Source organism: Protopterus annectens, chromosome 2.part0, assembly GCF_019279795.1.
Source record: "Protopterus annectens isolate FY-2018-M chromosome 2.part0, PAN1.0, whole genome shotgun sequence".
Taxonomy (NCBI): Eukaryota; Metazoa; Chordata; order Ceratodontiformes; family Protopteridae; genus Protopterus; species Protopterus annectens.
The window spans coordinates 1,138,487,985-1,138,504,040 of NC_056728.1; positions in this window are offsets into that span (position 1 = coordinate 1,138,487,985).

A 16,056-nucleotide genomic window follows, 5' to 3' on the forward strand; every position below is an offset into this window, starting at 1 on the left:
CTTCCAAATGTCTTATAAACGTTTAAATCAGGAAACTAATCTTCATTGCTAGCATTAACCTTCTTGATAAAGCATACCAGTTCACTACTGACCCCTTCCAAATTAAAAATGTCATTAGTAAAGTGATAATAAGAATAAACTTTATCATGTCCCTCTATAAGTAGTAAAATATGAATCTCCCAATAAGCCATGACTAGATTGGCAATGTTGGGAGCTATATGTGCACCCATAGCTATACCCCTCTTTTGATGGTAGTAGTTCCCTTCAAAGATGAAAAAAATTGTTAGACAAAACCCAGTCCATGCACTCCATAAGAAATTTGGCTTCTCCAACTGTATAATCAATGTTGTGACTAAGCATAAAACCCGTCCATTCAATACAATATCATGTGGAATAAAAATGTATAAAGAATAGATGTCTACAGTAACCAACACACATCAGGTCCTGGCTCAATTTCCTTGATTTTCTCTAAGAAGTCATGGCAATCCCTAATCAAAATGGAACCCGTAATACTGAGGTGAGCAGTGCCCTATTGACAAATACTGCCTCCAATTTAGATGTATGTGCCAATACAATCGGTCTATAAGGAGGATGGACTGCATTTTTGTGTACTTTAGGCACACCAATTTACACATTCTAGGTGTAGGCGTAAGAAAAAAATTGTACATGTTGTCATAAATGATACCTTCAACAAGGTTGCTATAAACCCATGAATAAAAGTGTCTATACACCTTATTGACATCAGTAATGTATATATTTTTTTCTTACTCCTAGACCTAGAATGGGTAAGTTGTTTCTTTGATATTGTATTATTTATTTAAAGGTTGACCATCCAATTTTATAAATACATACAAATATCTATGAACCCCCTATGGGACCTATAGTGTCTGCAGAGAGCTCTAAGACAGAGCCCTTAGCAAAATATATAGATGACAGACTTAAAAGTATTTTTGCTGGTTCTAAACATGTTTTAAAATATTCATGGTACTTTTCAGACCAACAAAAATTAAAATCATGAGAGAATTGTATTGAAAACTTTAGGGGTGAAAAACTTGGACATGATTAGTTTCATTACTGATAACATGCTTGGAGCGATTGAAATTAGACTCATTATAGAATTTATGGATTTGAGTTTGTCCAACAATTTTGTATATTTGAGGGAGAATACTTTAGGCAACTTAAATGTGTGACTATGGGTATGGCTTGCATCCTCATTTTTGCCAATGCTGCCTTGTGGTGGTGGTATAAAGAAATTGTTTTTTAAATAGATTTGTTTAGTTGTTGTACAGTCTATTAGCATTATTTGGATGATATATTTATTGTTTGGAGTGGGAGCATTGAGCAATTTAATGAACTTGTACATTTATTAGAACAATCAATTAGTATTTACATACTGTAATGACAACAATAAAATATACTTTTTAGATGTTACAATTTCTATAGGTAATGAAGGAGACATTTAGTCATGTGTTTATAGGAAAGAGACATTTTGTAAGTCTTTCTTATACTATACATTTTGCCATCATGGACATCAAAAGAGGGAGCTGGAGAAAACTCAGTACATAAAGCTATCCAGATTAATTTCTGATAATAATTGTTTAATGGAGGCTTATGAATTGTTTTATATGTTTTTAAAAGGTGGATATCCAGATAACATTATTAAAAATACCTTAGACATGGTTATAAGATACAGTATATTAAAATATAAACCAGTACTGAAATATGGACTGAATCAGTTTACAAATTTGAACACGATAAAGGCAATGTGACAGGATTACGTAAGCCTTTTAGTGATCAGGCTAATTTATATGTAACTGATTATTCTATTGACTCTCACAGTATAAAGGACATTATAAGGTGTCCAGATTTTCAGTGGGGAATAGACCCAATTTAGATTTTAAGAAGAAAGCAGATATAAAGACTATTTAGAAAGGCCCATTACTACTGGGTTAAAATGGGAAGATGGAACCAAAAAATGTGGCAGGTATAAACAATGTCCTTCTATTAACATGATGGAAAATTCAGAAAGTATATCAAAATTTAATAAACTGAGGAAAAAATAAATATTGTAATACTCGCAGAGTTGTCTATTTGGCTTATTGTGAGATGTGCCCCACTTTTTATGTTGGTGAGACAGTTAATTCATTGAACACAATAATTTACCAACATATGTACAGCTTTAATAGGGAAGGGGATAAGAGTGCCTTGGTAAGACACTCATTAGTTTGATTCCTTGTTAAAATGTTTTTTGTATTTTACATTTTGGAAAATATGAATATTCCTATAAAGTGGGGGGATAGGAAGAATATGTTGAAAGAGAGATAGTTAATATCGTAAGTGAGAGTGAATGCTTCATCTCCCCAGGTTTAAATCATGCTAGAGTAGAATCTCATTATAACAGTCTTGGCTATAACGTAGGAGGTCACAGGTTCCGGCTGCACACTCACATAAATATGAAGAAAGGTGCTGGATATAACAAACTCACTAATAAGGGAATATCGCTTATACTGGACTGCTGATAGACCTGTCTTATTCGGTTATAATGGAATAAGTATGTGCATCATTTACACATGTGTGCTGTTCTGTGTGAAATGGAGGAGAAGTCAGCTAGTCTAAAGAGGCATTCAATAATTCTAGAGTTAAAATACGAAATTGTCATTTTAATAGAAAATAAAAACAAAACGCAGGCTACATCATATGCAAGTATGGTCTTAGTATGTCAACAGTTAGTGATATTTGGATTAACCATCGGTAATACAAATCCTCCAGACAGTTTGCTGACAATGTAGCAAGAAAATACATAAATCTACATATGATGACATTGAAGATACTCTTTTCTTTTGTTTAAAGCAAACACGCTCAGTTACTGTGCCTGTGGCTGGTGCAATATTAAAAGAGAAAGTGGCTAGTTTTGCCCATAAACTTGGTTATGGCAACTTTAACTGCAGTGATGGCTGGTTGGATCGGTTTAAGAAATGTTGAGGTGTTATCTTTGGCATTCTGTGTGGAGAATCAGGATCTGAACCACAAGAATTGACCAAGGACTGGATGCAAAATAAACTACCACTGCTGCTAGACCAACATGATAGATGTAACATCTTCAGTGCAGATGAAACAGGTTTGTTGTTTAAGCTGCTGCGGGACCGCATAATAGCATTGAAAGGAGACACTTGCCATGGTGGCAAGAGAAGTAAAGAGCATATTACTTTACTGTTTGTTATTAATATGGATGGATCTGAAAAGCTGCCACTGTTAGCCATTGGTAAGTCTGCCAACCCATGAAGTTTCATGGGTGTGAAGTCAGTGCCAGTGCAGTACAGAAGCAACCGCAAAGCATGGATGACTGGCAGTCTGTTCAATAAGTGGCTGATAGGACTGGACAGAAAATTTGTCAAGGAAAACAGCATGTACTGATGATTATTGATAACTGTAGTGCACATGATCCAGCTGTTTTCCAACAACTTAAAGCAATATGGCTGGAGTTTCTTCCACCCTACTGTATGAGCAAGCTTCAGCCATGTGACATGGGAATTATCCAGAACTTTAAAGTTCTGTACAGAAAGGGACTTTTCGGGAAACTTATCATGGCCATTGAGAACAGCAATCTGGACAATTTTGCAGTTGATGTACTCCAGAGTCTTCGTTGGGCATGTTCAGTTTGGGAGAATGAAATAACAGTCAGAAACTGTGTTAAGAAGATGGGATTTATCAAGAATGTTCAGACCACAAATGATCATCCAGAACATCCAGTTCTACAGCTGCCCCTGACTGTAGCAACATTTTTGATTGACTGATAGCATTGCACTTCCTGGATCAGAATACATTGTTAGAAGAATGTCTTCTAGTTGATGAGCAGGTCCAGAGTCTGTACTGACTGAGCAGAATATTGTAGCAGAAGTTAAGGCAAAATCTGCAGATATCACTTGTGCACAAAGGGATGACAAATCCAGCAATGATGAGGTTCAAGTGGCGCCTCCATCAACACGTGAAGCAAACATGGCACTGACAATGTTGCATTGTTGCATTGAACATAACGCCAGTGACCCAGCCCAGTCAGATGCCCTGATGACTTACAATGGCAAATTAGATGTGTATGTGGCTAAAATGACAGAAAGAATTGCAGTGCAGAAGAAACTGACCAATTACTTTGCTTATCAGTAATACATTACAGTACATACATGTAAACATATTATAGCTTGATAACACCTAAGACATAATCTCAGTGTAAGGTGGAATAAAGTAATAAGTGCAAGATTTTCTGTTCACTGAGTGATTACTTTGCTTATCAGTAATACATTACAGTTCTGTATGTGTAAAAATATTATACAGTAGCATCAACTTATGACATCCACAATTTGTTGACAATTTTGGACCCCTCCCCGTGACCACATGTCCACACTGGCCCTACCCTCCTCCCATCTGTGTGGGCATCATAAATGGATGTCCTCATTGACCTACTATACATGCTAAGGTGCAGCATCCTGGGAAGGAGCCCTGCAGATTATATCCTTGTGCATGGCAAGACCACTTGGATATAGTGGATGTTGGATATAACAGACTACTTTGCCAGGTCCCTTGAAGTCCATTATAATGTGTGTGGAGCTTTTCTCCCTGGGTCTCTGCTGAAAACAGGCTCCAAAGCCCAGTCAGACACTACTTGGTTAACAAATGTAAAATAAAATAAATAAAATAAAATAATGGGACTCTACTGTATATTTATAGTGAGTGAATTAAAGTATTGTTTTTTTTAATCTAAAAGTATGAAATCAGGAATGTATTGGCTATTTATTTATTATTGTTATTTTCATGTTTTTACTGGTACTAATATTTTTAATGAATTTCAAATGACTTTGTGGATGACTTTTTCGTGTAAAGGGTCACATGACTATGTGAGATGTACTTAAAACGGTAATTGTATATGTTAATATTAGTTAATATTAATATTAGTTCTGATGAAGTTCTATGAGTTGTGAATGAAAGCACTTGACCAATTCATGAGATCTGAGTTTTAAACAAATAAATTAGTATTGTGGTATATTTGTGCCTGGAGATCCATTTTCTGGTGCTTTTTTATGGTTAACAGTTCAATTTTTAACACTTTAATCAGAGCACACCTTCCTGTTTGTATGTGTTTTTTGGTTTTCATTCTCTATGGGTTTAATAGATATAGAGCTTTAATGCATACGCAACACACACACATACACACACACACACACACACACACACACACACACACACACACACACACACACACACACACACAAGCAAACACACCTTCATTCATGCAGCTCCAGTCGCCACAACAACAAACTTGAGGTCATTTCTTCCAGCAAATAAAGCAAGAGTCAATTCTTAGAATTTCATAGATGTAAATGCATCTCATCAGACCAAGCATATATATCAATGCATAAACAATAAACTTCCACACACACATTTACCTTTGCATCATACAGACACCATGCATAGTACCATTTAAATTCCTGTACGTTATTCACTGACACATCAGAAATGTACCCTCTAACACTAATATAGTCTTTTGTGCACAAACTGGAGTTATTATTGTCTTGGCATTTCCATAAGAGACTTCTCATGGGGAGTACAGAAAAAGGTACATCATTATATTAGTTTTCAGCTTGCTAGAAGACAATCTGGATTCATGAATGACTTATTTCTGTGCTGCTATTGTATGCACATTGTGGTGTGACATATACACATAATAGCACAATAGTGCACTGCTTTGTATTCATTAAGCAGCTCTACATGTTGTCCAGAGCCACCAAAGAAAGTTAAATAGCACAATATGCTAATTAAAGCATAAGCAGCTGAACTACATGTAAATGAACCGATCCAATATGGTGGAACCATTCAGGAAGGTATAAAATAACTATGTAGAGATGATGTCACCCTTGGATATGAACACCAAAACTTATTGGAATACAACCACCGTCACACTGAGAGGCAAAATTAAAAATGCAATGTTAAGAGATGCTGCTGCTCTCTTGCATGTGTATTTGCAACAGACTCAAATCTATGCTGCTGATTCTGCAGACAGACCTCGTTCAAGGAGAAGAAGGGTATTCAGACCTCATTTAACATATCATGGACTGCATGATATTGAAATAATAGGGCAATACAGGTTGACAGAGAAACATTACAGGAAATCTGCAACCTCTGCCACCCTCACCTCAGACAGAGTGGAAATTGAGGGAAACATATACCAGTGGAAACTAAGGTATTTGTAGCATTAAGGATATTAACAACTGGTACAGTTCAGAGATCCACAGGAGATATACTATAGGTGTCACAGGCCTCAACTTCCAGAATATTTCACCAATATCTAAATGCTATGCTACAACATATAAGGTAGCACATCTATTTTCCATGCAAAGCAGAGGAGAGAACAAGAACAATGCAGGAATTCTATGCTGTAGCACACTTTCCTGCCATCTTGGGGGCAATAGACTGCACAGATATAGAAATAAAAGCCTCACCTGGTGAACGGGGGAGGACGTACATCAACAGGAAGGGGTTCCACTCAGTCAACTGGCAGTTTGTTTGTAATGCCCGAAGGATCATCCTCAACGACTGTGCAGAAAAAACAAGCAGTTATTATGACTGTGCAGGAAAAACAAGCAGTTATCATGACTCACACTATGGCACACCTCACGACTTTACGCAACGTTTGGTAGGGGTGATGCTCCACAAGGCCATCTATTGGGTGATACAAGTTATACACTGGAACTCATAACACCCATCAGAAATATGTACACACCCACAGAAGAAGGATACAATGATGCCCACACTCAAACTAGAAACGTCAGACAGTGTGTGTTTGGCATGCTGAAGTCACATTTCTGCTGTCTAGAAACACTGTCAAGTGCCCTGCAGAATGACCCAAGCACATGTGCAGTAATTTCCGCAGTCTGTGGCATGTTGTACAATATCCTCTTGAGGAAACAACTTCAGCAGGGACAGCAAGGGCTAAGGCAACACATTCCTGGACCACAGGCAGGGCCAGCACCTCCCGCACATACAGATAAGGACTCTGAGGATTAACCTCCAGCTGAAGAAGTAGCAGGCAGACATAGGCATGCACACACACTCACCACCTAAGATTCAAAGGTCAATGCACATGCCCAGCAACTAAGAGGCAAATGATAGCACACACACTCACTAGTGAAGGAATACACATAACAACCTAAGCACATACAAATATTAAAAGTGATGCCATCCGATGTCCACAAACTCTACTTACCCATGTAATGTCTGTGTATGGATAGCATCAGAGAGTGACATCCCCAAAGCACATGACGCATGACTGCAGTAATGTCAAGGTAAGTCTGGAACCTGCAGTAGATGAACAAATGTGTAAATGGATACACAACTTGCATACTGTCAATCTTGTACCTGTCCACTCTGTGCATCACACATATATGCAACCCTAAGTCAAACCTAAATGGTCAAAGGGCATGACACAGTCATCATCATTCTCACAGAGTGGGGGGGTGCATTAAGAACTGCTATATGTGTTGTATAGCAGCAGAGAAATTTCAAAATTGCATACATTGCTAAATTGTTTCTTTTGCATATTGAAATATATTCCAAATATGGACATGGAAGCAATGTGTATTGAGGACAATGAGGTATGAAATCATTAGCATTCCTGAATTTCAAAAAAATCACTTGGTGTAGGGGATGTAAACATGGTATAGGTAGGTACATGATTGCTTGCACACCCTCTAAGACTGCAGGTAGGAGCAATATCAACTGTTAGCTGCTAATGTCCTGCAACTGTTTCTGATTGCTCTGACCACAACAACCAATACTGAAGTCACTGTTCTCCCTTAAGTGTTTGTATCATGCAGAGTAGATTTACAATAAAATGGTGCAAGCACCTTGAAAGCTATGAGAACACCCTTAGTAACATTGACATCCTTTGTGTAAGAGAACACTGTCCATCCTGTGCTTAAAATCTGTCTGAAATGCTGATCAGCTATATTGCACATTGAAATAAAGATGCCAATAAATGGCTATGACATTGCATTTCTACAGTTAAGCTGAGAGAAGGGGAAGATGTTCAGAAAATAAAGAGAAGAAGTAGCTGGCAGTGTTGGCAACCTGACACTAAAATATTGTGGATCATTATTACTGTAAAGCACTGGGCAATATGACATTGATCTAGACACATTGAAGCAAATGACAATGTAACATTTTTCTAGTCCTGTGTTGGTGGCAAAGAGGGATAAGGAACCCAACTGAGTGTGTGCTGTTATTGACCTCAGTTAAGGGTTCAATTCCAGATAGTGTTGTGTCTGACAGAGTTAATGCATGCTTTCTACACATATGATCAGGTTGTACCACACACAGATCTAGGAAACATTGCAAACCTGTCTTTTCATATTTACCCTGTATGTGTTACTAGTGACAACTATCTATTATTTTTTTTTCTTTTTTTGTGTTTCTCACATGTGCATGTTTTGGAACAGTGCACTGTTGACTGGCAGCGCTTCAAGGCAGTGAATGAGATTCCCAAGGTGCAAACTGAGAAATGTAACTTGCCTTGCCATTAGTATTGCATTACATATTTGCATAGGTGCACTTTGCTACAGCACCCTGAACACCAGCAAGACAACATTGTTGTGTGAAATATGAATTGTCACATATGTTCTTTTGCCTGTGTAATGTGTGCACGTCTTAGCAGAGCACAAACACGGCTCACAGTTGAAGGAAACTTGAACAATTTCATTTCTGTAATCTGCATTAGATCAAACATGTTTGGCACCATTGCATGGTATTTCTAATGAGTGAGTGATGTGCACATTTTGTATACCTGTTTCTGTGATAGAAGGTATAAATGCAGTGATTTTGTTCCCTTTACACAGGTCCATGTAGTGTGAAAGAACTGTGAAAATTATTACTCCAGATGTAGGAATCACTTCCATCATAAGTTTATATGTTGTTTTTTTTCTGTTTCTTGATTGTGCACTTGCTCACTGCTGAGCATCACACAATCAAGCTTTTCTGCTTAAGGAAAAGGTGAAAAATGTTATTTGTGCAGCCTTCTGTAGTGCAAACAGGCTTACAGGTTATGCATGTCCATCAGCATTGTGAACAGTACTTAGTGGAAAAAATCCAGCTGTTCATTTACCTTTCTTTGTGGCACAAGGTGTAATTGCAGTGCCTTTGGAAAGTTCACATGGGTGATCCTGGGTGCAATTCCAGATAACACTTTTTTTTAAACAGGGTGTCAGAATACAAGTTATAACAATACAGGGTGGGTGGCCTAATGGTTAAGGTGTTTGCCTTACAAACACAAAGTGCAGGGTTTGAATCTCACAAGGGATAATTGGCTAGGCTTAAAAAATGGCTCGCAAGGGCAGTTAGCTTAGTACTAATCTATGAACCTATTGATTAGGAAGGTAACACTACTCACACATGGCTATCATAATTAAGTTTATTGCAAGAAATGTCTCATTAATGCTTTGATAGATAAATGTTTCTAAGTAGCATATCTCATAAATGACTTAATTATGAAACACAGTTGAATGTGGGTATAATTGCTTAAGCTGGAAAATTATGATAATGAATTAAACATGCACTTACATATCTATGATGGGCAGAATAATTAAGTTAAAATCATCTCACTTCTCATAGACCAACTCTGTGTTTAGGACAGTATGTGTAATGACATATGTATGCATCATACGTCAACCTGTATTAATCAGCTCATGGAATTCTATCCATCTAGCATAGATTCACAAACAGTAATAATACCTCTTTCATGGGAATGCATTTCACAAGACTTCTTAGTCACACACATACAGGTCTATCGGAAGTATATCTCCATTCATACTGAATGCAGTTTGTCTGTAATAGCTATACTACTCAGACAAGCTCCTCGTGGTCCTGCAGAGTGGTTCTAGCTACAGAGAACTCAGAAAAGTGACTACTTTCTGGATTTAAGTATCTTTGCTGTTTTTTTACTTGAAATACCTTCTCTAGCTTACCCTAAACAAGCTTAAACTGTTTTTTTAGCTGTTTGCTGCATTATTTAATATATGCGCTTAAAAGTTACATTTTAGTCGAATTTGATCGAAAGTTTGTTTGTTTAATTTAACTGTTGAGGCTGCCCACTAAAGTGCGCTAGCCTGTGTAACTGATTTATTACTGTTTCTGCATTTTCTGTGTGTTTCTAGCTAAAAACAAAAAAAACAAAAAAATCATCCTTGTTTTCCCCCCTCTCCTCGACTAGTTTAGACCATTTTACAGGCTTTGCTGTATTCTGGGCTGTGGTGTAGTTCCTGTGTTGTCCATTACCTTACTTGGATAGAAAGAAGTTTCTTTGCTCACCAGTGGGAGTGGGGAGCCTTGAACAGCCTACCTGTCCCTGTAGGAAGTGACCTCAGCACAAGAGCTGTAGTAATTGGTTGTTTTGGACCATTTCTAGCTCTTTTGAAGTTCCCTGTTTAAAATCCGCCTCTGGGCGTTTTTTTCTGGCTATACTACTCAGACAAGCTCCTCGTGGTCCTGCAGAGTGGTCCTAGCTACAGAGAACTCAGAAAAGCGACTACTTTCTGGATTTAAGTATCGTTGCTGTTTTTTTACTTGAAATACCTTCTCTAGCTTACCCTAAACAAGCTTAAACTGTTTTTTAGCTGTTTGCTGCATTATTTAATATCTGCACTTAAAAGTTACATTTTAGTCGAATTTGATCGAAAGTTTGTTGTTTGTTTGTTTAATTTAACTGTTGAGGCTGCCCACTAAAGTGTGCTAGCCTGTGTAACTGATTTATTACTGTTTCTGCATTTTCTGTGTGTTTCTAGCTAAAAACAAAAAAAACAAAAAAATCATCCATGTTTTCCTGCCTCTCCTCGACTAGTTTAGTCCAGTTTACAGGCTTTGCTGTATTCTGGGCTGTGGTGTAGTTCCTGTGTTGTCCATTACCTTACTTGGATAGAAGGAAGTTTCTTTGCTCACCAGTGGGAGTGGGGAGCCTTGAGCAGCCTACCTGTCCCTGTAGGAAATGACCTCAGCACAAGAGCTATAGTAATTGGTTGTTTTGGACCATTTCTAGCTCTTTTGAAGTTCCCTGTTTATAATCCGCGTTTGCATGGCTTTGCGCGGTTGTGCGCATAGCGCAGCGCCGGTTAAACAAGGTTAAACTTCTTCTGGCTCCGCCAAGTCTGCTCTTCAAATTTTCCCTTAAGGAAGCTCTACTCTTAGTATAATCAGACTACTCGCTATATTATAAGCCTAGCACTTGTTCTCAAAACTTCTCTTCTAAGTAAGCACTCTCATACTAAGTAAGCACTACATCCACCTACCACCCCTGTGAATATCCACTTCCCTTAAAGGCACAGCACTCCTTTATACTGTTCTAGCATGTTGAGTGGTAGAGTACTGGCGTCCTCTCCAGTTCAGCTGGTTAATCTGGGTATCTTGAGACAATGCTATAATTGTCACATGTACACAGACAACCCTCTACTCCTCCCAACAAACACAAATACATGTGAGAGATGCAACTATATAGCCAAACTGGAGGCTGAACTCTCTCAACTCAGGGCTGGCATGACCAGACAGGAGGAGATGGTAACCACACACACAGCAAACCTAGTCCCACATAGACCTACCACAACTGCAAACCAAACACATAAAAACACAAAGACATACTCGGAGGCTCTAATAAAAAACTTACCAAAACAACAGAGGCTCCCAAAGCAGACATCCAAAAATCCACCACCTCAAAACAAAACACATGCAACACATACTTCAATAAATCAGTGTGTCAATCAATCACAGCCCTTAAGGCCAAACACCATGCCTGATACACTAGTAATAGGTGACTCTATTGTCAGACACACTGATGTCCCGCTTATCAGGCTGAATAAGGAGAGGGTGACTGTGAGCTGCCTATCGGGAGCTAGGATCTGCCACATAACACACGCACTCAGGTCACTCCAAAGCAAGTACAAATATGACTCCATCATTGTCCATGCTGGCGTGAATGACCTGAGACATACCTCCCTGGACTACATGGAAAGAGACATAGAGGAGCTCTCTGATTATGTAGCCCAGGCTGGTATGACCCTGACCCTGAGCAGCATCTTGCCCTCACCAAGAATGATGCCACAATACAAAGACAAGATGATCAGCTTTAATAATTGGCTCAAGTACTGGTGTCATTCTAAGGGGATCCAATGTCTGTCTGCCTGGGATGACATGTTGGACAAGCCACGCTACTTTGCAAGGGACGGCTTGCACCTGTCACCACTGGGCTTCTGGATATTGGCTAAGGCTCTTGCCACCCCCATAGTGCCTTTTTTAGGCAAGGCTCAAAAGACAAACCCACCTCCTTAGATAACAAAAATGGAAAAAAACTAAGGGTAATGCTGCTCAACGCCAGAAGTCTAAATCTCAAGATGCAGGCACTCGATGCACTCCTCAGTATGGAGAACATCGACGTCTGTGCAGTAACTGAAACCTGGTTCAAGGCTCCTGAGAGCACTCCAGCGCTACCAGGCTATACCTCGTATCATGCTTTTCAGCCCCAAAACCCGGGCCGAACCACAAAGGGAGGGGGAGTGTCCATAATTCATCAAGGACACCCACACCTCCAGGTTAGTAGCAACACATGAAGCATCGGAGACCATACAGGTGCAACTAACCATAGGCAAAACTGCTATACAACTGGTAGCATGTTACAGACTACCCTCCCAATCTCAGGAAACCCACTCAGCCTTCCTGAAGACATTGGAGGATATGAATGTATCACAAAATACCATCATACTGGAGACTTCAACTACCCTAACATAGATTGGGTACATTATTCTAGCCCTAACACCCCAGCCCAAAGGTTCCTGGAATTCATAAATTCAAATGCACTGGAACAACTAGTCACCTCTCCCACTAGGGGAGATAATATACTAGACCTGATCATCACAAACATGGGGACAAAATGCTCCACACCTGAGGTATACCCCTCACTAGTGATATCTGACTACAAACTAATCACCCTGGATATACATATCCCACCTCAACCCCCAGGACAAAAGACCACAGTGAAAAACTTCTCAAAAGCAGACTTCACTCTTCTTAAGACTGAGATGGTATCCTTTAAGCCCACTGGGCCAGTGGATACCACATCCCACAATGCTGAATCCTTTACAAATGCTTTCTATGGACATCTCCAAGAATGCATGGATCATGCAATCCCAAATAAATATAAGTCCCTCTCCAGCAAAGGCAAGCGTCCTGTCTGGTGGACCTCAGCCATAAACAAATTGTATAACAAAAGAAGGAAGCTACTGCACGACAGAGCAAAATACCATAAAAGGAAGACATCTCTGATCAACACTAGCAGAAAACTACGTTCTCTCATAAAAACATCCAAGGCCAACTTTGAGAGAAAAATCGCGAAGGACACTAAAGATAACCACAAAGCCTTCTTCAACTATGTTAGAAACCTGGGCGGAAACCCTCAGATATGCTCAGAGTTAGTTCACAATAACAAAAAATACACTGAACCCACAGATATTGCCAACATTCTGGCTGACAGGTTCAGTGCAAATTTCTCCCCTCCCTCACCCCCAAAAGAAGAAATACTTATCCCAGCTGAATGTAATCTCCCTGTCATCTTAGATGTCCAGGTGAGAGCTGCCCTCAGTAAAGCTAAAAACACAGCATCAATGGGACCTGACAGTATCCCGGGTTGCGTGCTACGTGAACTCCAAGAGGAGCTAAACCCGCACATAAAAATGCTATTTAACCTTAGCCTTACTACAGGATATGTACCTGAACACTGGCGTACAGCAACAGTGGTCCCACTCCACAAAGGGGGTACCTCTACAGACCCTGGGAACTACCGCCCCATAAGCTTAACCAGCCTGGTCTGCAAAGCTATGGAAAGAATCATTATGGAACTCATAAACAGAGACATTGGGGACCTACAGACACTTGACCCCACCCAGTTCGGCTTTGTAAAGGGCAGATCCTGCCTTTTGAACCTGGTTGACTTTTTCGAAACAGTCACTAGAGCCATGAGGGCAAAGCAGTCCATACAGCCTACCTGGACTTGGCTAAGGCCTTCGACACAATATCCCACTCAGGCATCATAGATAAGCTCAACAGCTTAAATGTAAACCCTTATGTCACTAGATGGGTTGCAAACTGGCTAAAGGACAGAACCCATAAAGTTAAAATCGCTGGAGCAATGTCAGACTCAAAACCAGTCACAAGTGGTGTCCCACAGGGATCTGTCCTGGGACCCCTCTTGTTTGGTATTTATTTCTCAGATGTTAAAGCAAACATGGGAGGGTTGTGGCTGACAAAGTTCGCAGATGACTGCAAACTAGGTGCCATAGTCGATACACCAGCGGACACATACATCCTACAAAAAGGCCTCACAGAAACGGACAACTGGTGCCGGAGTCATGGCCTTAAACTAAATGCCAAAAATGTATAGTCATCCCCTTTGGGAAAAAACAAAGTACCCACAAATTATCACATAGACAGCAACCCACTGAGTACAGAAAAAGTAATTAGAGACCTAGGGACCCAAGTCGACAGCAACCTCTCATTTGACACCCACGTTGCCAAAGTGGTTAGAAAAACATTCTACCTTGCACACCTTATCATGAAGGGATTCACATCCAGATCCAAGGATGTCATTGTACCCCTTTACTCCTCCCTCATCAGACCCATGATTGAGTACAATGCCCCATTTGGTATGTACCTCACCCAGCATTTGCAACAGCTGGAGAGACCACAAAAGTACCTCACCAAGAGGATCAAGGGTCTCCAACGTATGTCTTATTCTGCCAGACTAAAGAAACTCCAGCTATATTCAGTAGCATACCGCCTGCTCAGAGGTGATCTCTGCCTGATGTACAAGGCCATGTCCAATCAGGAACTGATGGACATGCTCCACCTCAAAAAATCCAAATCCATCAGAACCACGAGAGCTAAAGACTTAAACGTCGGCACAAGTATGAATAGGACATGCTGGAGGGATAGATTCATAACCCAGAGGCTTCCCATGCTCTGGAACAAGATCCCAGTTCATGTTAGGCAGAGCCCCTCACTGACTCTCTTCAAGAGAAATCTTGATGAGTGGATGGGAGATCGTAAGTTTACCCCAGGGGTCACATCTGTGTCACTACTAGACAGGGGCACAGTAAACTAATTCTATTATATAAGGGGACCTTCACTGTGTCACTACTAGACAGAGGCACAGTATTCTAAATCTATTCTGTGCATTTTGTACCATTTTATGGGGTGGCGAAAGCCACATCACTATGGCTAGGCTTACAAATGCCCCAGGGCAGATAGCCTAGTACTAAACTATGAAACTATGAAACTATGAAAGGGAGTTCTGCTGTAACACTGACAAATAGTCACCTTGCCTGAAATGTATGCATTATCCCTTTCTTACATTTGATTCCCACATTGGTCAACTACCTTTTCACAGTGTGTAATTCCAGAAAGTTATGTGCCAAGTCATTCTATTTAACCTCCAAAACACCAAGGATAACAAGTCAAGCAACTGAGGCTGTAAGTGTTGACCATCTGAAAAAGTATCAACACGTTCAGCATCATACATGCCAAATCCCACTGCCATGTCTCACAACTTCACTGCTGTCTGATAAAATGCCTTCCACCTTGCTTACATGTACCTCTTTGTGCTTACCATCATGCAAATGCAGCTGGCATGGTTATGCATGTTTGCGCACTAGCTGTTAAATGTGAGCTCAGAAGTTGGTGCCAATTCATCCTTAGAATTGCTGCTTGACATTTGCAAGCATGGCTGGTACTGGAGATGATGGTACTAAATTTAGAGCATGGAGGGGGGTATGGAGAAGTCTAGCAGTTTTGTGGCACTCCTTCTGAAGCACCGGAGCCAGAGGCTACTGCAGGAGGACTACACTGGGTCTCAGTATAAGACTGAGGCTTGGAAGAGAGCAGCCAAGGCTGTCTCCAGTGCAACTGGCATCCTGTGTACTGGAAAGAATTGCCATCACCACTATAGTGACCCAAAACGGTGCAAGAAGGGTCTCCTTA